Consider the following 26,270-nt stretch of genomic DNA (forward strand, 5'->3'; position numbering starts at 1 on the left):
TCTCTTCTGAGAAGGGTGAGTGCCCTCCTAGGTATCACCCCACCTGCTACTTCAAGCAACTGCAGGACTAGGCACATCCTCTCCCACTGAGGTCAGACAAGGCAGACCAGTTAAGGGAACAGGATCCAGGGGCAGGCAACAGAGTCAGGGACAGTGCTTGCTCCACTTTTGGAAACCTGCACAAAGACCAAGCTGCCCATCTGTTACATATGTGTTAGCTAGGTCCAGGCCAGACTTGTTCTTTGGTTGGAGGTTAAGAATCTGGGAGCACCTAAGGGTCTAGCTTAGTTAACTCTTTTGGACTTCTTGTGGAGTTCCCGTCCTCTTTGAAGCCCTCAATCCTCCTTCAGCTCTTTCCCAAGACTCCCCAAACTCTATCTAATGTTTGTCTGTGGGCCTCTGCATCTATTTTCATTGGAGCAGAGCCTCCATATGCATCTATTTATACTGGGCGGAGCCTCTCATGAGAAGATGATTATGCTAGGCCCTTGTCTGTGAGCACAACAAAGTATCATTAATAATGTCAGGGATTGGTTCTTGCCCATGGGATGAGGCTCAAGTTGAGCCAGTCATTGGTTGGCCATTCCCCTAGTTTCTGTCCTATCTTTGACCCTGCATTCTTATAACACAGCACACATTTTGGGTTGTCTGGTGACCTTATCCCTCCATTGGGAGTCCTGTATGGCTACAGGAGGTGGCTATTAGAGGCTCCATATCTCACACTGCTATGAGGTTCAGTTAGAGTCATACCCAACCAGTCCCTGGAGCCTCCCCAGTCTCAGGTCTCTGGCACATCCTGAAGACGCCCCCTACTCCTGCCTTGCATGTGTTTCCTGGCCATGTTCCCTACCCATTCCCTCTCTCACCCAGTTCCCTCCTTTCATCTAGTGTCTATTTTATTTCCCTTTCTGAGTAAGATTCAAGCATCCTTCCTTGGGCCCTCCAAGTTATTTGGCTTCCTTGGGACTGTAGATGAACACCAATAGCTGAGACACTAAGTTCAACAATTAATAAATGGGGCCTTATGAAACTGAAAAGCTTCTGTAAGGCAAAGGACACTGTTAATAGGACAAAACTGCCTCCAGCATAACAAAAAATCTTCACCAACCTTACATCTGACAGAGATCTATTACCTAAAACATATAAAGAACTCAAGTAGTTAGACATGAACAAAACAAATAACCAAAAAAAAATGTGGTACAGAGCTAAACAGAGAATTCTCAACAGAGGAATTTCTAATAGCCAAAAGGCACTTAAAGAAATGTTCAATGTCCTTAGTCATCAGGGAAATGCAAATCAAAATGACTTTGACATTACACTTTACACCTATCAGAATGGCTAAGATCGAAAAGGTGACAAGGATGTGGAACCAGGGGGACATTCCTCCATTGCTGGTGAGAGTGCGAACTTGTAAAACTACTCTGGAAATCATTTGGCATTTTCTTAGAAAACTGGGAACAGTTCTACCCGAAGACACAGCTATACCTCTTTTGGGTATATACCCAAAACATCCTCCACCGTACCACAAAAACACTTGCCCAACTATGTTCATAGCAATTTTATTCATAATAACCAGAAACTAGAAAAAACCTAGATGTCCCTCAACTGAAGAATAGATAAAGAAAATATGGTTCATTTACACAATGAGATACTCCTCAGCTATTAAAAGCAAGGGTATCATGAAATTCTCAGGCAAATGGATAGAACTAGAAAATACCATCTTGAATGTGGTAAACCAGACGACAAAGAAAATGCCCAGTATGTGTTTATTTATAAGTAGATATTAGCCATACAATACAGGATAACCACACTCTTAAACTTTTGAAGGCAAAAAATCTGAGACCAGTGCTGGATGGACCATGTGCCCTCTTGGTCTTGAGAGAACCCTGCTTACTTTTCCCAGCTTCTGGGGTTTCCAGAGACCATTCCTACTTGTAGGTTTGTAAATACAACATTCTAATATCTGGCTTTGCCTTTCCTAGGGTTTCATCTGCCCTATGGTTTGTGCCATAGTTTCTTTATCTTTAAATAGAACTTAGTCATTAAAAAGAGACTCTAAATGAAGATACATTTATTTTAACTTTAACTTGACTCAAAAAGTTCTATATTTCAAAATGAGATCATGTTCACAAATTTCAATGGGTTTGTACTTTGAGAGGACACTATCCCAGCCAGTATTTTCTTGACAATCTTATTCATCTATGAAAAGAAATTAAACCTTGTGAAAATATGGATATACCTGAAGATCACCATGTGAGGTGAAGTAATCCATGGACAGAAAGATAAGACTCATGTTACAATACATACATACATACATGCACACATACATACATACATACATACATACATACATACAATGTGAACTTACATAATTTAAAACAGCTATATTCATGGGTGACAGTAGTGTTGACTACATACATGGAGAATAGAATGAAAACAGAAATGGGGAAAGGTTGATCCAAGTTAGAAGCTGTGGTGTGGATTGTACAGTAGGGTGACTATTGAATACAATTGTGTACTGTAGCTATTCAGGAAAATATAGGAAAAAAGATACTGAATATTTTATGATGAAGAAATATACTAATTTAAGGATACAGGCATATTTAGCCAGATGTAAAGATTATTCAATGTCAGCCCATATCAGAACATGATAGAGCCATATGTGTGTGCTCAAGTAATATATATATATATATATATATATATATATATATATATATATATATATGTGTGTGTGTGTGTGTGTGTGTGTATATATATATATATATATATGTTAAAAATTTAAAAGTAAAGACTGATATTATCCCACGTGTGTCTGATCAGGGGCTGGTATGCTTGGGAATGCCCAACACAGAACCAAGAAAGGCATACATACATCCTGGGTGAGGTCAGTTGTTAGAGACAGTAGAAATATTGAAGGTAAATCAACAAGTCTTCTAAGAACTTTTAGAAAATATAGACCTCTGTGTTCATCCCCCTTGCCCAGACCTAAAAATGCGCAGGAAAGACTATTCCAAGAGTCCATTCAAGCCCTAGAACAATACAAAAATAACAGAGGCATGTCCAAATCCAGCCTATGCATTTAAATGATAGGAGAATTAGGAGTTAAACACAGGATTAAGGTTATCATTTAAATGGTACTATTTTTTTAAAGTAATAGATAGTGGTTTAAGAGTTTGAAATAGTTTCAAATAGGGTAAACATTAGACTCAACATGATAATTTGAGAAGTAGTTATTGGCAAACAAAATTTACATCTATATTATAATATAGATGGGAGATGTTGGGAGATGTCGAATTGATGTCAAATGAATGTCTAGCTGAGGGATTAACCAATACAGGAAGAACAGAAGAAAGGGATGTAATTCAACATGTCTTCTAAGCAGTATCATACCCAAATAGAGTCAGACAGAATTTCACTGAGCAGGAAAGTAAGGAAATATTCTAAGAGTCAGAACGAGCCCCAGAGGATATGTATCACACTGACCTCCTCTAGGTCTGTCTCTCCCTTGATATTTTTTTAACCACCTGTAAAGGAATATGGGCTTTACACAATCACACGATCTTTTCCTCCTCAAAGAATATGCTCTGTCTGATCCAGCCACGGCAGTTTCTGGTCAAGGCTCTTTAAAAATACCCAGGGTCACTTTTCAAGTAGCTCACCCCACCCTACTTGCAGGCAAGCAAATTCCCTGAAGATGCTCACTGAATGCAGAACAAGAAACTGAACATCAAACAAGAAAACTAGACGGTAGAAAAAGAATACTGGAGTTGCTGAAAATGGGGAAACTTTCTTTTTTAGCTGTCATTTCAGTGCCCTCTGGTCCTCTGAGCAGGTATTCCAAACACACTGTGTGAACTAGGGTTCACCAGGAGATATATTTTTAAACGTCTGTTTTCTCCAACATTATCATGCCAGCTGGGGTTACTTATTTCATTCTAACACAGTAGGAATCCACAGGCTGCATAAAAATACATTAAGGAATATTTATAAGATGGCAAACGGGACCGAATACATGAGAAAGAATAATATTGTGCATTGCTCATTATAAACATGATCATTTTGTGTATGTAACGGATGTGTTGTTAAAGCACAGTGGGTTGTTTGAAGTTTACAAGTTTGTTATGGATTGATTTATTCATGAAATGCTTTGTTTCTATGACAACTTTATTGGTTTGCCTGTGGTCTAAATACATATAGGCATGGCAGGAATTCCACGGTACAAAACAAATTACACACTCCCTTCTGAATCACTTGCTGCCTTTAGGGAGTGTAGCAAAAGAATTTCCAACCAGGAAAGACATCACCATACGCAGAGTGAGCATTAGAGAGATCACACAATAAGAGGAAAGAGGCTTTTGAAAAAGAACAACTTAAAAGGCTCCAATGGCCTCCAACTCCATAATATGAGGAATGACGGAAATGAGCAATGCGGTGCTCAACATAAGATAAGAGAAGTATAATCTACCCACAATGCATGAGGGTTTTTTTATTTAAGCAAAACCATTGATCAAAGACTTGCAATTTCTGCCATAAATAATGTCCCTTGAAGGATACCATTAATATTCACAACAGTTGTGTAACTACAAAAGAGACTCAGAATTGTTTAGAGGAAATAATGGATTTGAGAAGATAAAAGAAAAAGGTGAGAGGGAGGGAAGAAACGAATGAGGGAAGGAGGGAGGCAGAGAGAGAAACAGAGAGAGAGAGAGAGAGAGAGAGAGAGAGAGAGAGAGAGAGAGAGAGAGAGAGAGATTTCTATAGACCTGGAATAATCAGGAAGGGAATGTCTTCTAGTTGCCTAGTGAAACTGAAGGCAGAACAATCATGCCAGAGGGTGGAGACTTTGAAAGCTAGAGAAGGTTCCAAATTATAATCCTCACAGACATATACGCCTATCCTCCAGTGAGGGGAGGAAGATTAAAAAGTAGTATAATTATGTTTTATAAATTCAGAGAGCACTATGCTATGCAGTGGAAATATTCTAAAACAGTATGAAATGATATGAATAAAGCTGAAAAATATACCTGAGAATATACATATTATTCCCAGCCACAAAACACACACGCAGAGAGAACACACACACACATACACACACATATACACACACACATTACATGTGTACATGTGTGTGTTACATACATATTTTTCACACGTTCCTGTATGCATTCACACATGAGTATGGCATAAGTATGAAGGCAAACAAGAACTTGACATCCAATGTCTTCTTCAATTGCTCTTCATCTCACTTTTGAAACAGTCTTTCAATGCATCCGGAGTTCATTGATTGACTAGACTGGCTGGCAGTGGACCCTGTGTTCTCCCTTCCTCTATCTCCCAACACTTACATTTGGATTCTTACATGTGTTCTGGGAATTTAAATTGGTGGTCTACCATCTGCGCCAACTTTCCAGTCCCTGCTGCTTTTGTAAATACTATCTTGAGTTTCCTACTCTTATTTTTATTGGTATAGATATTTTCAAATGTGCTGATAAATGTATTGGATAAAATGTGAGAGCAGGGTTTGGGATTCTATCATCTCTAAGTATTTGAATTCGTGCCCATGCTCTGGTTTAAACAAACATTGATGGAGCATTTCACTTCATAGACATCAGATTAAGTCAGAGGTGAACATCTGACCTGGGAGAACCAAGCCATTGATTTGTAAGCAACTAATTTATTTTAATAAGTTTTTTGAGTGCTGGGAGGGGTGTTACAAAATGAAAGTACATGTCACAAGAAATTCCAAAGGGAAGAGAAAATAGGAAGGCAAGAACTATCAGTGCATTGCTTAGATGTAATTGCCTGAACTCTGTAGTCTAAATGTCTATCAGTGATAATATTGCAAGTCAATGTGAGTGGCAGGGATCTCAAGGCAAGATGAATATATTTTATGCATATAGTTTATGTCACTAGGTGTAAATTCTATCTGCTGTTTTTAATGTCAACTTCAATAAATTTGGAAGATGAAATGTCCTTCCTAAAAACTTAGCATTAAAAATTCAGTATATTTTATATTGCAGAGTTGTATATGTTGGTCATAGATTGTGACATCTAGAATCCATCAATCCACTTATAATAAGAGCCTGATCTATATGTTGACGTAAGGTATCTAGAGTTTACAGCAGTATTATGAGGGCTTACAGGTAAGACCCCTGTGAAGGTACCACTGCTGCATATTACAATATGAGAAAATTGGTGGTCATATACAACATGCTCTTCTTACATTCAAACTTCTAAATTTAAGCAGAAATCACTAAGCATAATCATAATGATACTTAACCAAATTCAACTTCACTGCTGTGGTGGTTTGAAGGAGAGTGGATCCTTTTCTGCTCTCTACTCACACTTCAACCTTTTCCCTTTCCATTTTCCAGTTGATATATTTTTCTTTATTATTTATAATATATATGTACATGTGTGTGTGTTTGTGTCTACTAATATATATGAATACAACCTTCTGAATCCAGTTTTGTTGGCGGGATGTATATAGCTTTAAGGCTGACCACTCTGTGATGGTGAGTCAATATAGTCTGCCTTGAAATGATCTCTCTTAAAAAATAGTTGCATAAAAAGTACTGGAGCAATGCTCCTACAATGGACATGTTAATGAGGAGGGAAATTTTGCAAGGTCTTGTTCCAAGAAGAACTTTATAGGCAACTAATGACTGATGAGAGAAGGAGGTGTGTCCCAGGGATGAGCGTCCTGATCATTGTTCAATGCAGAGCAGTTAGCCTTGAGAGCATTCATACGTCAACCACAAAAATCATATTATTTTTGAGATCGAATTTTCATTGGCTTAGAGCTTAACAATTAAACTCATCTGGTCTGCCAGCTAGCCACAGACATAAGCCTGTCTCTGTCTCCTCACTCCTTGGATTATAGGAACACTCCACTATTCCAACAGTGTGTGCATTGATATTATTTTATTAATGAGACAATATATTGACCCAGGATCCTCTATTCTAATATTTTCTGTCAGCAACTGCCACTTGCCCTGAGAGTCTTTCCAAATATCTGTCAGCCTGTGGCCCCCATTTTGGTCTTTTCCCACCAATTCAGTTCTTCCGGAAGGACCTGGAAGTCTACATCTTGGAGCCTCTGCTGAAATGGATGGACCAGATGCTATTTGTCAAATGCCTTCTACAAATTATTGTCATGGAACCAACCCTTGTACCACCCTGGAGGAACAGGTGCCTAGCTGTGTAAGCAGCTCATGCGTAGAAGCAGCCCTCATTACAGAGAGTCAATTCTTTTGTTTGGCCAACCTAACTGTATACACCCATCCAGTCAGGGGAAATGGCTAGCGTTTGCTAAGCTCCTCCCAACAACCTTTGAACTGCAACTTCCTATGAGCAAAGTCAGATCCATCAAAGTAAGTACTGTAATGCCGGGACCATCTTCAGTTTTGCACCCCCTTTTTATAAAAACTTAATGTTTACAACAAGGAAATCTGCCATAATAAAAGACCGGCCATGGCTGGGTGTGGTGGCATATGCTGGTAGGATATGATGAAGGTGGCTAAGGCAAGAGGACCACAGGTTCAAGGCCAACCTTAGCTGCACAAAAAATAAAAGTCATCAGTGACATCACAGACCCACAGACTCCATTCATGTCCTGGATTTAAGGGGTGGTCCCCATGCAATGGAGTATACAGCATTCCAGTTTACTCTAGCCACATCTGCATGGGATCACCTGGATATAAGCATACCAGATGCGTAAGTAAACATGATTATCTTTGGATGATGTAAAAAAAAAAAAGCAAAATGAAGCATCGAATTCCCAAATTTAATCCTCTTTTTATAGGAGGCTCCTGCAAAGTTCATCTGGAGAGTTTGTACCATGTAAACATATGGTCCACCACCACATTAGTGCCTGAACCATTTTGCTAATTTCACATAGAAGCCTCCAGTAAGATAAAGGGTAAGGCATTCTAAGGACACTACCCCTTCCCACTTCTGGAGTCGTGGTTTTTAGTTGTTTTGCTGTTGTTGGTTTTACTCCTACTTTCTGATTCGACGATATTCTTCTTAGTTTGCACTGTACTGCTTAAAATCATGCTGTTGAACAAATCCTAGGAAGATTTCGGGTTTAACTAAAATTTCCAACTTAAATTACTGTGATTTCAGCTGATCAGAACTCATTTAGCATAGGCTGACCCTGCCTTGGCTGAATCAGGGGTTCTGAGACAAGAGAGGAGAGGAAGGATACGATCAGGAAGAGCCAGCTAATGGGCAGCTAAACTCCATTGCTTCCCCCTCACCGCCACCACAAAGCTCCTTATCGAGAGTCTCAAATACAAGGAAAATAGCCAGCCCAGGGAAATTGATGTGCACTCTGCCATTTTGGATTCTCTCCCTTGTCTTTCTTAAGATTTGTCGGCACTCGTTCGGAACTCATTCATTTTTCAACCTCTTAGTCTCATCCCCCGACTGAGTTGTTTGAGAATTCCATTTTATTAGAAACATTTAGATTCCTCTTTGTTAGACACATGCCAGTTAGTTGTAAAGTGATTAAGGGTGTGCTGTATTCGTCCCTATCACTTTTAGTGAAACACATAATCCCTCTGCCCCGAGCCCTGCCAGCATGCCCACCCAGGCTTCGCAGAGCTCCTGTTTTAATTACCACACTCGCCCAATCCTTGGCCTTGGAGTCCCACATTTTCTCTTTGTTCAGTTTGCCACTGCCAAGTCAATTTTTCTTTCATGCTAGTTTGTTGACATATTCCTTGGATCTTGACATGAGTTCCTTAATATTCATGCTTCTGCCCAGGATTCCTTCCTCTTTTATAAGCATTTGCCTTTCCAGAACCTTCTTTCCTGCCCCTGAAATCAGAGCAGCAGTCCATCCTTTCCTCTGGTCCTCTTTTCAGTTTGATCATGCTTTGGATAGGAAGAAGACTTATATATGTCTATTCTGTGTATGGGGACTTCAGTGCGTTCACCTAGGAGGCCTCATTCTTAGCTTCTGTGAGTATCAGTTAGGCATATTCTAGAAAATTTTTATCAAACAGATCTTTAAGGAAATAAAAGTGATTCCTATCGCTTGCCATTATCCCTACTACTACTGACTGAGAGTTATCTGCACAATGGAGGTAAAATTAAAAAGACATGGAAACATTTATGAAGTCTCTTCACCACGGAGATATAAAACATGGATTTAACTTTAAGAGCATGATTGAGAGTAGATTGTATTGAAGTAAGCAGGGTATAAAATTCGGAGTATTTATTACCTTTTGAAGTTTACTTTGTAGTTTATGTTGGTTATTTCTAGCAGCTGAATCACCACATTTGTCCCAGAAAGAACAGGTATAATCAGGCTTCCAGACACTACTGTTTCCACTCCTTCATAGAAACTACCATATATTGCTATATATAACCACTTCTATACTAGAAGAGGTAAAGACAGTGACATACTTCTCTTAGTAGGATATCTGCCTCTGAGAATCCCTCCACAAGAAGTTTAAATCACTAATTTCAAAAACTCCTATTGGTGTTGAAAATTAGTTAATTAGCCCTCAAGAGTCAGTAGGCAACTCAGAAGTGTCCAGCTAATTTCCACAACTAACTTTAGTGTTAAAGGGGAAACCTGGAGAAAATTGTCCATCTCTGAACTCAGCCCCGAGAACGGTACTCGGCTTGTATAAACGTCAGTGGTATCGGCACACCTGGACTAAAGCCAGCAGTACAACCTACTTCTGATTCCTATTTCATCTAATAGCTGTACATGCAATAAAAATGTGAAAACGTCATCACACTGATGTGCTAACGGTCTACACTAGATGCTACTTTAAAATAAAGCAGTGGTGTCTTTGAATCGTTTGACAATTAAAAGACCAACCCTCATCTTAAAAAGAAAACAAACACTTTTATTAATTCTTTGGAAGTTGGATTCAATGAATTTTGATCATATTCATTCCAACTCCATCATTTAATTCCTCCCAGATCTACCTGCACTTTCCTATTTCCTAACCTCTGTGTCCTATTTTTAGATAACCCATACACTCCAAATTTTGTCACCCATATACTTCTAGATATAGGGCCATCTATCAGAGCATGGAATCCATGAAGCCAGAGGTTTTCTATGGGTGGGGAAGAGTAGAAGGGCCATAAGAGAAGGAGATGTAGAACACAAATGGATATGAAAAAGGAAGGAGGGTTAATGGAGAGGAATGTTTAAATGTGGGGAGGGGTGAGAGCTCAGGGAAGGGAAGGGGCTAGAGGAAGGACAAAGGGTGTTTGAAAAAGCCACATGGAACCTACATTTTTATAACTAGCCTTAAAGTTAAACATTCCAACATGGGGTATTTATAATGCCTAGATGGGATCATTGTATTTCTGTGTCTGCAACATAGAAATGCTACAAGATCTGGAAAACATGGGCATACATGTGTTTATGGAAGGAGCAACCAAATGAAAAGGAACTTTGTTCTATGTTAATTATCACTTACATTCATTTTACCAATCAATATATTGACTAACATGTCAGTGATAGAAGACAATTTGTTTAAAATATATGGTTATTTTCTTTCCCATTAAGACTGTCTTTTAAAATATTCGAAATTTCATAGCCATTTATCAAAATGATAATTTAGAAAATGGTGTTTTTCTTTAATCATCTACTTCTATTCTATATGCAAAGACTCTGCCTGAGTAGTTAATAAGGGTTAAATTGTAATAGTTGGTTAATTGGACATGTCTGTCTTCAAAATTTCTGGAGTGTCCTTCTTTTATAGTCAGTTAAATCATTTGATTATATAAAGAAATTCTGTAATGAATGCTCTTCTCTTATCATGTTGTCTCCAAAGAGAAATAGAATTACAGAAAGAAAGAAAGAAAGAGAGAAAGAAAGAAAGAAAGAAAGAAAGAAGAGAATGGATGGGAGGGTGATGAGGGAAAGAAAGGGGGACAAAGGCAGAAAAAGATAGAAAGAAAGAAAAAGATAGAAAGAAAGAAAAAAGAAAGAAAGGGGAAGAGAGAGGGAAGGAAGAGAGAGGGAAGAGAGTGAGGTAAGGATGGAGAGAAAAAGGAAAGAAGAAAGGAAGAAGGAAGAGTGAGCCCCTTTCATAGCATATTTCTCAATTACTGATTTTTTTTAAAAAAGTGTGACCGTTTTACCCAACCACCCTCAATACTTTCCTTCTTTCCTCCCTGTCTGACTCCCTGACTTATCATTTTTTTCTTTCCTGCTCTTATTTTCATTCTTAAAATTTTACACAGTGTTTATACAAGTTCCAAGTATAAAACTACTTCTAGGAATATAGCAAGTCCACAAACTTGGCCTTATTTTATTGGCTTGTCTAGTAAGAGCCCGTTTTGTTCTCAATATCTTTAGAAGAATACTAATGTAGGGTAGGGGAGTTGGCTCTTTTATTTCCTACAAACAAAATTGCATTTGTTCCCGCTGGCCCAAAGAATTTTTCAGTAGCAAAGCAGTTTGTTTTGAAACAAGAAAAAGGAGTTTTTATACACATACACCATCATTACCACAACAACCAGCACCACTACTAACTCACTACAAAAAAAGACACACATGTATATATATGTTGTATGTATACAACACACGCACACACACACACACACACACACACACACACACTACAGAGACATGTATATCACATGTACATGTCACCAACAACTCTAACACAGAAAGTCTGTGAGATCTTCTCATGATACACAAATTAAAACTCTCTAGTAACACATTGTTTAACCTGATTTATCTGGACTCATCTGGGTTTTTTTTTCCTTTGTTAAGCGTGTAGCCACCACTGTTTTTCTTTTGCTTCATTTCTTATTTCAGACTTAAACACACACAATTCCTTCTGACCTGCTTGCCTTTTCTTTTTTTTGAGTCATTTGCTATTTTAAATTCTTTAGCTCAAAGCGTGTATTTATTAGGGGGAGTTGAACTCTGGTCCTCACAGATACTGGCAAAGTGTTCTACTGCCTAGCAAAATCTCAGGTTAATTGATTCCCTTCTCAGAAATGCTTGTTTTAATGGGGCCTAATAGGATAGCTGTGACCTTGGCAACTCCGGAGGCTGAAGCAGAAGGATGTCAATGTCAAGACTAGCCTATTAGGCCTCGTTAAAATGAACGTTTCTGTATGTAAAGTCATAGCTGGGTGAATAGCACAGGTGCAGAGTGCTTGCCTCAGTCCTGGGTTCTAAACACAAAACCAAACCGAACGAGTACCAAATAGAACAGAAACAAAATCAATAAGAATAAAAAAAGAAGCCTTTTTTTTCCTCAAAAAAAGGGGTGTTCCCTGAATACCCTACTAAAAATTAGTGGTCTCCTTTAATTCCCCAAATATTTATTCTCATACTAAAATGTTTGATTCATTCATAATGTTACTCTAAACTGCCCTTACAAAGTTTGAATCTACCTATTGTCTGCTGTCCCTGCTTATTACATAAAACCACACACTTGCAGAAGATAAGGAACAATCCATTTTCTGTTTATCACTATGTATGTGGAGTCTTCCTCAGTGCAAGCAATAACAAATCTACGACATAAAAACCCTGAATGTACTCCTTGAATTGAGTGAGCTTCGGTCAAACAACCAGGTTGGTTTCTCCTGGAAGAAGATAATTTAATCTCAATTCTAATAGAACTAGGAACCATTCTAGAGGCACATGGCATCATCTTTTTATTAATAATTATTTTATTTATTTACATCTCAAATGTTGACCCTCTCACAGCCATTCCTAACAGAATTCTTTTCCTCATCCCCCCTCCCCTTTGCCTCTGAGAGGGTAATCCTCCACATACTACCCCTTCCTGGGGCATCAAGTCTCTATAGAATTAGGTCAGACGAGGTAGTCCTCTGTTACATATGCTCCAGGAGCCTCGGACCATCCTGTGTACGCTGTTTGGTTGGTGACTTAGTCTCTGTGAGCTCTCAGGGGTCCAGGTTAGTTGACACTGTTGGTTTTCCTATGGGGTTTTCATCCCCTTAATTCCTTTAATTCTTCCCCTAATTCGTCCATGAGGGTCCCTGATCTCAGTCCAATGGTTGGCTGTGGGTACCTGCATCTGTCTCAGTCAGCTGCTGGTAGAACCTCTCAGGGAAAAGCCATGTTAGGCTTGTCTGTAAGCACAACATGGCATCAGTAATAGTGTCACAATTGGGTGCTGATTCATGGAATAGATTCAAAGTTGGATTGTTCTCTGGATGGCCTTTCCTTTAGTCTCTGATCCATTTTTGTCCATGTATTTCTTGGATATTTTTCAAAATTTTATTTTTCTTGGATATTTTATGTATTTACATTTTAAATGTTATCCCCTTTGCCCTCTCTCCCATACTCCCTTCCCCTACTTATATGAGGATGTGCCCACTCCCACCCATCCATTCCAACCTCAATGCCCTGGCATTTCCCTGCACTGGCGAAATGAGCCTTCACAGGACCAAGGGCTTTTCCTCCTATTGTTGCTGGACAATGCCATCCTCTGCTACATATGTGGCTGGTGTCATGCATCCCTCTATGTGTACTCATTGGTTGGTGGTTTAGTCCCTGAGAGATCTGGTGGGGTCTGGTTGGTTGTTGTTCTTCCTATGGGGCTGCAACCCCCTTCAGCTCCTACAGTCTGTTCTCTAACTCCTCCATTGGAGTTCCCTGTTCCATCCAATGTTAGCTACAACCATCCTGATCTGTATCAATAGGGCTCTGGCTGAGCCTCTCAGGAGACAACCATATCTGGCACCTGTAAGCAAGCACTTCTTGGCATCAGCAATAGTGACTGGGTTTGTTTGCTACTTATGGGATTGATCCCAAGGTGGGACAGTCTCTGGATGGCCTTTTCTTCAGTCTGGGTCCACTCTTTGTTACTGTATTTCCTCCCATGAGTATTTTATCCTCCCTTCTAAGAAGGACTGAAGCATCCACATTTTGGTCTTCCTTCTTCTTGAGTTTCATATGATTTGTGATTTTTTTCTTAGATCTTCTAAGCTTTTGGGCTAATATCCACTTATCAGTGAGTGCATACCATGTGTATTCTTTTGTGACTGGGTTACCTCACTCAGGATGATATTTTCTAGTTCCATCCATTTGTCTAAGAATTTCATGAAGTTATTGTTTTTTAATAGTAGTATTCCATTATGTAAATGTACCACATTTTCTGTATCCATTTTTTCTGTTGAAGGAAATATGGGCTATTATAAATAAGGCTGCTATGAAGATAGTAGGGCATGTGTCCTTTTATATGTTGATGCAATTTTGGGTATATTCCCAGGAGTGGTATAGTTGGGTCCTCAAGTAGTACTATGTCCAATTTTCTGAGGATCTGCCAGACTGATTTCCAAAGTGGTTGTACCAGCTTGCAATCCCACCAACAGTGGAGGAGTGTTCCTATTTCTCCACATCCTCGTCAGCATCTACTGTCACCTGAGTTTTTGATCTTAGCCATTCTGACTGGTGAGGTAGAATCTCAGGGTTGTTTTGATTTGTATTTCCCTGATGAGTAGGTGGAAACAATTTGGGATGGAAAAGTTTGAAGTGGATTGTTGTCCCCATACCTCCACTAGCGTCCTTGTCTAACTATTGGAAATGGTGTCTTCACGTTCCATTTCCCCACTGCTAGTAATGCGTATTGAGTCCTGAAAGCATTCCCATTCCAGGTCTCTGCGATTTTCTAAAGGACCCCCTACCCTTCAGGCCAGCAGCTGCATATTTCTATTAACTCTCCGGGCCCTCTGGCCTTCTCACCTTCCTCCCCACCCCCGCTCTTCCACCTAGGTCTCTCCCTCCCTTTTCCTCCCACAAGCAATTATTTTGTTCCCCCTTCTAAGTGGGATTGAAGTATCCTCACTTGGTTTTCCTTTCTGTTTATCTTTTCAGGGTCTATGGGGGTGCATCATGGATATTCTAAACTGTTTGACTAATATCCACTTACCAGGGAATACATACCACGCATGTCCTTTTGGGTCTAGGTTATCTCATTCAGGATGATATTTTCTAGTTCCATCCATTTGCCTGCAAAATTTATGATGTCCTTAATTTTAATAGCTCATAGTATTCCATTGTGTAAATGAACCACATTTTCTGTATCTATTCTTCAGTTGAGGGACTTCTGGTTTGCTTTCAGTTTCTGGCTATTATGTAGAGAAATGAAAATAGACCCACATTTGTCACCTTGCACAAAGCTCAAGTCCAAGTGTATCAAAGACTTCAACATAAAAGCAGATACACTGAATGTAATTGAAGAGAAAGTAGAAAAGAGAGTCTTGAACTTTAAGTGCTTCTCAGTCATTCAGGACTTTTCTGTTGCGAATTCTCTCTTTAGCTCTATACCCCATTTTTAATAGGGTTTTGGGTTTTTTGGACCCTAACATGTTCAGTTCTTTATATATTTTGGATATTAGCTAAAATATATGTATGGGATATTGTTATTGAAGGCTCTATATATTTTTCACCAATGTGTAGGTTGCCATCAAGTACAACCTATTGAGAGTGACCATTGCCTTATAGAAACCTTTCAGTTTCAAGAGGTCCCATTTATCTATTGCTGATCCTAGAGCCATGGATGTGCTTTCCAGGAACCTTGCCATGTGCCAACGCATTCGAGGTTATTTCCAAGAATGGCATATCCTCCTCTAAAATGTTATTAAAATTATAAATTTTAATAAAAATGTGAATATGGATAAGCTACTTATGACATAATGCTAAATTAAAAATTAGAACAAAACATATTTAGCATGGTTTTTAGCAGCTTGCAAGAAGGAGAAAAAAAAACGAAATGTGAGTGTGGCTTTACTCAGTGCAAAATTATGATTGTTCCAAATTTTCTGTGACAGCAAAGGAAAAATTGGATGTTTTCATATTCCATAAACTTTTTAAAATAAAAAGTTCCAGGGATGGGGAGATGGCTCAGCAGTTAAGAGCATATACTGCTCTTCCAGTGGACCTGGGTTTGATGGTCTGCGCCCACAGCAGGTGGTTTAACTATTTGTAACTTCAGTTTTAAGGACCCTGACACCCTACTTGCTTCAGTGGGCAATCTCTGACCCTGTCAGGCACAATTCGACCATTATCAAACATACTTGATGAAGACAGTCAGCTAGCATAATTATTTAATACTCATAATTTGCACTAAAGTCATCTCTTGATGTCATCTATTCTATGATTCTTATCACCCGACTGTCATTGTAGCAGCAAATAAATATCTTCACTATAAAGTTGGAATCGTCCATTGGATGGACATTTTAGATTGGCTTAGCAGTGTTCTGTGAGGTTTCTTCCATTGCTTTTCTTGATTGCACAGCTTATTTCTGTTTTATGTTTGCACTAGATAATATTCCATTGCCTGTTGTGCCCCATGTATTCATTCACGTATGGAAGGACAATATCATGCTTGCTTCCCAGTTTGGGTGAACACTTATAAATTTGTGATTTTCTCTTCTCCTCCATTTACCTATTTATTACACAGTGTTTCATCGTGTGTGATTTCAGAATCTCTGATGTAGCTTTAGACGTCAGTAGCTCCTTCCATCCAATTTGGCTTCCCTCAGAATTTTGCTCACAAATGGGTCCCTAACTTACTTATCTAAGATTGAGAATATGTTTTTTTTTTGTATCCACAAAATAAATGTCTAATTTTTTTTTACTGGAATGACATTGAACCCAATAATGAAATTACAAGGATCAGGCATTATGAAAACACCAAAACGCACATCACATGAACATGGGGATATTCTCCCACTAACGGACAATTTATTGTATTTCAATCAAATCAGACCCTTGCACTTTTCTGATATATATTTCCATGTATATTATTGTATTGATGTCTATGCATTTTAGACAGCCAATAGAAATAGTATTCCACATTCATTTTCAAATTTGATTTTCCCTCTTCTGGAAGGTAAGAAAGTGATTGATGTTTGTGAACTCATTTTGTGTATGTCCTTGAGATCGTTTTGGTCATGTGTTTTTCAAACTTTTCTATAAAAGTAATAAGGTCTCATGTGTGTGACAATCATTCCATGGCTCAATTTCCAATACACATGTCTTGTATTTATTTTTCTTGTCTTACTTGATTAACTAGGATGTCCCATATGATGTTGAGAAGGACTGCTGGGAAAAGATATCCTACTTTCTTTCTGATCTTACCAGTAGAATTTTCTGGAAAATCATGATCAAGTACTAATTGTTAAAAAAAACAAAAACAAAAAACATTCTACAGTGTTTGGGTTTTTTTTTCTGTGAATGGAATCTACCATTTAGAAATTTTAAAAGGCCAGGAATTATTGGTCATCAAAGTTTTGTGGAGCTTGGAGCTCCTCCAAGTGATGTTCTATGATTTGGGCACCAGGTATTTTTTATTTTATCCTACTCTGCTTTAAACAATGGAACCAATTGGGAGTAGGCTCCTATAACCTAGTATGGGGACGATGACTGTGGTGTGTCTCCCTATACAAGACAAGAAATGCTGGTCTGAGGCAAGAGCCTGAACTACCAGGTAACTTCAAATTGCTTCCTTAGCATAGAATTGCACATGTCAGCCTTCTAGGATTTCTGCTACCTATGGAGAGTTTGCCCCATCTGAAAGACCATAAAACATATTAAACTGGATAAAGGATTATGATGGACCAAAAATATGGTCAAGGTTGTTGGGAATGAACAGAAGTTAACTTGGCAATTGAGAAATTCATTGACTGATATATTTAATCATCTGCGTCTGCCATAGATGATAGGAATGTTAATTAACACAAGAATAATCTCGAAAAGTGGCAGTCACAATGCACTAAGAAGTAGCCAGACCATTAGTGAGCAGAAATTACATGCAGTGAGAAATATGCTGAACATTATCTGTTGTGTGTATTAGACACAGAGATTGAAAATCAGTGATGATAAAGTTAAGTAGTATAGAATATTGTGTAATAATGTAGAAAGCTTCCCACACAGGTATGTGGGACAGAGACCCTGAACGAGGCTATTACACAAATGGGAAATAAATGAAGAAAGTAATTTCCAGTAGGGGAGTTGTTTGGTTGTGTGTTGTAGGATGTGCATCTTGTAAACACAGATGTGATCAAGTTTTGGAAGAATGAGTAGAACGCTAGAGATGGTGATACAGAAAGTTTGAGGCCAGTACAATGTCATGCACCATATTCATTGTTTTAGCTCCTATCCCTCATATTATAAGTCTGAGTTTCACAGAGTTTACATCATTTTTAAATGATTACAAAGAAATTTAAGGCCCAGTGAACACTATAATCTAGTGTCTATAACTCCTACATAAAGGCTTCTTCCAGTCTCCTAAGTGACTATCACTTGCAGTTGGACATGAAGAATTTTAGAAGATGTAGAAGAGGAAAAGGGAAGATTACATATACTAACAAGGTGTTTGAATTTTTCCTATAAACATGGGATGATTGTTGACTACAACAATGATGGAAGATGACTTTATGTTGGATTACTCTGAAAAGATATTACTGGGTATTTAGAATCTGCAAAATCACATTGACAGTGTTGATCTGAAATGATAACAGCCTTAACTATAATGGTAACCACATGCATGCGATAAGGGCATGGCTTGGAAATTGATTGGATATTATAAACAAGAAGAAAATATTTTCAATTTAAATTAGAGTATATACATGCATAGATGATTGGTATGTGTGAATGTAATAATTAAGATGTACTAGCATTGACCAAGATATAATTATTTACAAATTATGAATAAGCATTTATTGTGCACATGCATGGCATTGGTTATTTGACATAGGAAGGAGACAAAGGCAGTAAGGTTCTATCTGGTATGAATAGTCAGGAGCACAGTCAATTTATCTTGACATGTTTTGTTTGGAGTAAAGCTGAGACTCCAGTGCAAACATCTTCAGACAGTGAGAAGTGTTGGCTATGTTAAGAGAATAACACGGTTGAAGACAGATTTGAGACAAAATGAGGTCTCTAAGTGACATCAAGGAGGACATTATTAGCACTCCACAGAAAGTACCCCGGGACCAAAGCACATTGAAAGTGCAGGGAGACTTTTAAATAAAAAGGGACAAGAGCATTGGGGAGCTCAATAAAAATTGATTCATTTTTTCAGAACCTTCTTGGAGTAGAGAAAACTATATTATCTCGAGGTAAAACTACAACGTTAGCAGGCTGTGCTCTCCATACAGGCATTTTACAATTCCAAATGTCTGTTCCATCTGTCCCAGAAGTGGGTGGAACACACTGTACCAGCTTAGAAATTTGAGGGCATTTATATAAAAAGTACTTGGGCAAATGGCAATTTCTATCACAGTAGAAACATATGTAAAAAAAAGTGTGTAGTATTCTGTCAGACACACAGATTTTTTTTTTCTTCCTTTCTCTTTAGTTCAGTAGATCAATTGTCACAATCAGAAAGAGGCAATTGAGGTTAGTTTTTTCCCCGTCCTAATTATGTTAAAGACATAAAGCCTTCGTTGTGTTTTGATCCAGGGTGTGGAGAAAGAGTTGGCAGAGAAGAGAAAGACCAGGCAAAGCTGCTTCCAGAGTGAAGGCTTTGGAACTGATGAGGAAAAACTAATTTGCAGGTCTGCTTCCTTTGGAGGCCATTGTGAGATGGAGCAAAGTATAGAGAGACTCAGGATACCCATGTTCCTGACACTGGAGGCCAGCTCCCCTCCCTCCCTCTCTTCTCACAAGAGTCTGAAATCCAGTCTTCTATTTCTTTCTTGTATTTACTCTTTCTGTTCTTTCTCCAGATTTGAATTTACCTTTTTAGAGCTCTAGTCACTAGAATCTACTGCAATGTGGGTCAATATATGCGAGGAGAAAAACCAAACCAAGGACGCACCCCCAAGCACTGTGACACACATCTTTGTGATTCCCATTTGTTAATTTACATGCTTCTTCTATACGAGTTTGTTTTAATCCCCTCGAGTCTTGAAAGCATTGCTTATGGAAGTGTAATTTTTTTCCCTCTCTTTACAACTCAGAAAATTTGACCCACTTTAAAGTTAAGTTCTCGTTTTATTTTTCCCTAGAAACTAAAATTAGATGTTTGGATTTCTTTTTAATAAACACAAACATTCAGGAGTGAGGCTCATGCATGGGCAAGAGCTTCTGTTCGCTAATTGGCATTTCCCCCCTTTCTGATGACTCACATTCATACAGCTGAATTTAGAAACCTTTTACTAACCATATTGCCGATCCTAATATTATACTTTTAACTTTTTTTTCTAACACACAGTTTAAACAGTGAAAGAAAAAGCCCTGACTACTGCAAGGGACCCAGAAGAGCAGGAGTCACCTTGATTCTCTACCTCTGAGAAGATGAAAAGGACAAAAGGTCCTTGGGATGCCAGTGGCTTCACCCATGTTTGAACAGCCCTGAACCTGTATCCCATTCACTCTGATGGGAAGGAAACATGCAATACGTGTTCCAGAAATGCTAACAGAATAAAAGCAAGGGTAAGGGAATCAATACAGATCACACTTAAAAAAAAAAAAACCAAAAAAAAAAAAAAAACCAAAACCAAAAAAAAAAAAAAAAAAAAAACAAAAACAAAAAACAAAAAACAAAAACGTGGAAACACAGACTGCGGTTTTCTCATTTGAAATACTTTTAACTGAAAAAAAAAAAAAGAATGAAAGCTTTGTCAGGTGTAAACCTTAAAATGAAGTGTGCTTTATGCCAATTCTAATATACTGCCAACTTCGCTTATTTGTGTTAGCGATAGTTATTTTTTTAAGAAAAAAAAAGAAGCTATTTAAATATTTCCTTTAATTCATCCACTTGTCCTTAAAAAAACGAGACCTAGAGGATTGATGAGTGACTGGCATGCAGCTCAGCAGCAAACTGGAGAGCCGAGGCTTAGGCTTGTGCCTCATTATGTACCCAGAGCCCCACAACCTGCCACGGAACCACGCAGCCGCAGTTGGCCACCGCACAGCTCCCGGCTCTGCTCTGAAATGGTAGCAGGTGGCTGGTGGCTGAAACCAAAAGCTGAAATTATCTTTACAATTGTGCCTTGACCCTGTGCCTGCAAATATAAGAGGCAGTAATTGTATACATGGGTTGTAAAAAAAAAAACTGTTTCTTTGATTTAAATTCTTATTTGCAGTGGTTACAGTTCATGTATTTATGAACTCAGGGGTAAATGCAGCTATACATATACATACATATATATATATACATATATATGTATAAAACATACACATATATAACATATACATATATGCACATTTCATGCATACATGTACACACACATATATGGTTTTATTTATTATTTCTCTCTGTATTACAGCTATCAGTTTTCTATAGTCAGACTGGGTTGGCATGCTTGTTTCAGTTTGTTCATAGAGAAATAGCAATAGATTGAGCCTTTGGAGTCTCACAAAGGGAAGGTGGCTCCTACTGAGGAGCCACAAGTCCAGGAAGCTTTAGAGCTGCCTATAAAACAGAGGCCGAGTGCTTCAGCGACTCTGGAGCTGTCATCAGAGCGAGAAGGAGGCCTAGAGAGAAGAATGAATATTCATACAACAAATGCCTCCTAGAGAAACTGGGAAAATAACTGATAAACCAATATATTTGGCTGAGGTATTACACATGATTGAAAGAAAAAAAAGACATTAAAATATGGATGGGTGGAAGGCATTTCAGGAAGAATTTGTCACCAGATGGTAAGTAGTTAGAAAGTATAAAGCTCTGTTCTCTGTATCTATAACTTAGAAAGAATGGTCGCAGTTAAATGACCTGGGAGACACAACTTACAACTATTTTTCACAGGCCTCAAAGATGAAGAGTACATTCCTACCACAGCTATGTTAAGAATAAAAGTATTTTGGGTTCTCTTTATCTAAGGTGCCTTTTCTTTTTAAAATGGGAATATATATATATATATATATATATATATATATATATATATATATCCTGCATTATTTACTGTCCATGGTGTGAAATAGCAGAATTAATTGAATGGGGAAGCCAACCCTTGACCTAATGATTCCTTGTTTCCCTTAGAGCTTTGCCCTGAGGCATTTGGAGAGGAACTGACAGGACCTGGAGAAAGGAGCTTTTATCTCTCACTGGTTGAAGCTGATCACAAACGCATCGATGTTAGCCTGATCAACTTCCTTTCTAAGCCACTAGGCCAAGGAACTGGACCGAGAGCCGTGTTACATCTAGACCCAGGGGTCACAAGCAACAGGTACACTGTGAGCCGTATTCCTGACACAGCTGACTGAAAGTCCCATCCACACCTATTTGTGAAATGCCTAGACTGTAAGCCTCAAGGAACATTATACCAATTTAGAGGATGTAAGGTAAAGTCCAACATAATCTATTTCTTTCCGAAAATGATGACAATGGGTTATTTGAGAAAATAATTTGATATGAAATCTACAGCCCAAGCCCAGTGTTTGTGAGCTCAGGAGACGAGTACACCTGTGCTGACCAAGGCCCTCTGCAAAAGGCATCAGGTCTTGCTAAAGCGGATGATCCCTTCACAAAAACCTGGAGAGCTAGGTACACTTGCTTTAAGGTTGCCGACAATGTGGATTTACAGGAAAAGTTGCAATTTCCTCATTTCTGCCTGCCCGGCCCCCCAAACAAGCTAGCAAAAGCAGGGCATGTATGCCTTCTCAGTTCCTGGAGGCCCTGACAAATGCATTCTGAATGCATTTCAGAAGTTACTATTATCAATATCAACAGAATGCCAGTAGTGTCAATGCATTTCCACCACCATTCTCTCACCACTCACTTGGAAGCCACCATATAGTCTACAGTAAGAACCAGCTTAGGTATATCTAATGAAAATTGAATAGTTCATGTTTTAATTCCGACCCTGCTACTCGTAAGAGGGGGCTGGAGAGATAGCTCAGTGATTAAGAGTACACATTGCTCTTCCTGTTGACCTGAGTTCGATTTCCAGCACCCACATCAGGTGGTTTATAACTGTAATCATAGCTCCAACGGAAATCTCTGACCTCTGTGGGTACTTGCATTCATGTACATGTACCACTCCCACACATAGAGATAATTAAAATAATAAAAGTAAATTGTCAATACAAAGAGTAGCCATAATAATTAAAATGCCCTGACGTAATGTTTATAGTAGAAACTCAGCAGAGGTGAAGAGAAATGCCAAAGAATTCAAAGAAGCTTCCTTTGAATGTGAAAAACAAACTCAAACATGACCTAAGGTTTTAGAGACGAGACTACGCCCATTGTGTTTTGGATCTGATGGGAGGGTGACTCCCCATCATTGCTGTGTTTGTGGATAGGATGCTGGAACCTTAGCATGTGCACAGAATCCCTTAAAAACAGAGCTAAGGGCCATCTGATTCGCAGAGGTATCTTTGCAAGTAACTTCTGCAGGCCTTGTGAAACAGCTTTTCTCCTGCTACTGACCATAGCCTAAGTCTGTCTGAAGCTATTAATTTGCAGCCAACCCTAGCTACTCTGAGATTAGAAAGCATCCATCAACGTGTCTCTGATTGATTTTGGAGACACTTTTATTATCGGTTTTATCTTAATCTTCTTATTGATGGCATGTTATTACTAATGTTCACCTATCTTGTTTTTTAGTCGTTAATGATTTTAGTTTAAAATTAGACTAGACTAGAGGTTTAAGCTTCAGTAAATAAGACAATTGTTTGAAATGTACCAGCCTCACAGGATCCACCCAACAAAACGCCCTGTTTTGGTTTTTTTTTTTTTTTTGAGTAATTTTGATCAAACTTGAGGTGCTGAGTTCCCAGCTGTCATACAATTAACAATTCTACTCTCATAGACCCCAACACACTGAAATTATTATAACTTTCTCTCTCTTTTATTCATTTCACTAGGCAAGGCACATCCATCACTTAAGCCTCACTGGCACATTTAATCTTCATATCAACTGTCATTTAGCAATGAGGTAACCGAGTTTCTGATAGGTTAAGAAATTTGTTCCAAATCACACAGCTACAAATGCCAAAAGCTTACTTTATCCAAGGTCTTAATTTACAAGCAGCCTGTAATCTTGCCATTCATTCTTTTGCTTATTCAATTAGTGAGAAAACCAGATTTGGAGGCGGTGGTAGCATGTCCCATTGTGAGTGAGTTGGTTCAGTGTTACTTGTGAGACTCGAAGGGAGATACACATATCTAAAGGTATAGGGAGCAAATGTTTTTTAAGGTGCTCAGATAGTTTAACTAAATGCAAATATATCTGTGAGAATCTCCTCTGCATAGGACAGAAAGACGAAATAAGATTCTCATAGAATTTGTTAGGGGAGAACAAAGCCTCACAATGAAGGCTCAGAACAAGAAGGAAGGTGCCTGTTTCAGGAAAGGGGGCACATAAAAGAGAAATGTATTGTCTAGCTGTTGCATGTTCTGGGGGAAAAACAACATAAAAAAAGAGTCTACAGAACTCTATTTCTTTCCATCTTTGTCTTCATCTACTCTTTGTGCTTCTATGTAAATAGTGGGGTCCTCACTCATAGATTCTTAAATTCATCCCTTGCAAATATTCATTTTCTTACTGTTTGGTTTCAGGTTTAAGAGTCATCTCAGAAACCAGAAATGGAGCTACTCAGAGCAGAGATCAGTTTAGTTCAAAATTAAGCTCAGTGCCTTTTGAACAAAGAGACGGTGGTCCTAATTCCTGGAGCATATTTTTGCAGAAAGGGGAGAAGCTAGCAATATCATGTCTCTTTGACTCTGGGACCTTTCATCTTGGTGGAAGGGAAACATCAGATGTATCTCCCAAAGACGAATCACCAACACCCCCAAAAACAAGGACACAGTTCTCAAAGCAGTGTGCAGCTAATGGTTGGGATGAGTCTTATAAGCAAGGGGAAAGGTAAGTTCTCACAGACACTGGGGTAGAGGAGACCTCCTAGTGTGGGTGTGAGGTCACAGAATGATGCTAAATGGAAGGTAAGGGTTAAAGGGGCATATTAACTAAATGGCTACTCAGTAATATTAAGGAATTACTGTTGCTTTTCATGTTCTTGCGGTCGGAGATTGAACACAGGAGTGTGCACCAATGGGAAAGGGTCTACTACCGAGCCATTACCGCCACCACTTATCCTTATGGTTGAGGATGTGCTAATAGAATTATCATTGTGAAAAGAAGCTTACACTTTGTCAGCTCACACTTCATATAGATTCATTTAGTTATTATTCTTGAAGAAGCATATGGTTATGACTTATGAGGTCCTGACATATAATAGTCTGCTTAAGGACATGAGTGATATCCTAGTTGATATGGCAACCAATAAAAAGGAAAATATATTATTATTATAGTTATTATTATTATTATTATTATCATCATCACTGGTAGTAGTAGTAGTAGTAGTAGTAGTAGTAGTAGTAGTAGTAGTAGTGTTTTTAAAAACTGTTTTCCATATCCCAGGCTGGCGTGACACATCTTTCCAGCCTCTACTTTTCAAATTTTGAGATTGTAGAAGTAGAAGGATTCTACATCATATTTCATTTTTGAATCTTTTAGTAGGATCCATACTATTTTTTAAGTGTTGATATAATTTGATGAGTATTCAAGCAATGGCTCTATCAATGGAAATTAGTTCTTAAGTAAGAATAAAGTACAATTTCAGAAAAGGACAAAGGAATGGGAAGATATTTCAATGTCTTGAAATTTGGCTCCTTTTGGGGAAAAGAGAATGAGCCATGGTGAGAGAAAGGGACACCGAAGCAAAGGACTGAATTGTTTGATGGACTTAGCTTGAGTGGACCCTTTGCTAGAACAGGGAACTTCAAATGAGAGGGGTAGCAGATCTTGTCCTGCCTTAGAAATGATTATCAGAAATGTAACATCCAGTCTCTTTTAGCTTTGGTGCAACCGCCATGACTCTGAACTCCTTAGGCAGTATTCTGTAGTTTAATCCTACTCTAGTTGTGATGTGTAAAGTGTATGAAAAAATCTCTCAAATGGTTCTGGGTGTGGTGGTTTATTCATACAATTCTAGCAGAGGCAGGAGAACGGCTGCAAGTTCAAGGCCAGGTTCTAAATCAGGCTATGGGTAGATAGGAAAAGAAGGGCGCTGATGGATGTAATAGTACATGCTCACGATCTCCGTCCCTCTGCAGAGATGCCTCAAGAGGACAGACACCTCAAGGCCATCAGGGTGCCTAGCTGTTAGCAAGAGAACAGGAAAACTGAAGCAGGAGAAGAGAAGAGGAGAAAAGAAGGAGAGGAAAGAAAAGTGAGGGTACACTAGTAACAGCTGTACCCTACAGTTACTGTGGGGAAACAAGCAGAATAAATAGCATGCACAATAAAGTAAGTAATATGTATTCTTGTTATTATTGTCATTATCACTGTCT

The sequence above is a fragment of the Rattus norvegicus genome, chromosome 2, assembly GCF_021556685.1.
Source record: "Rattus norvegicus strain SHRSP/BbbUtx chromosome 2, alternate assembly SHRSP_T2T, whole genome shotgun sequence".
NCBI lineage: Eukaryota > Metazoa > Chordata > Mammalia > Rodentia > Muridae > Rattus > Rattus norvegicus.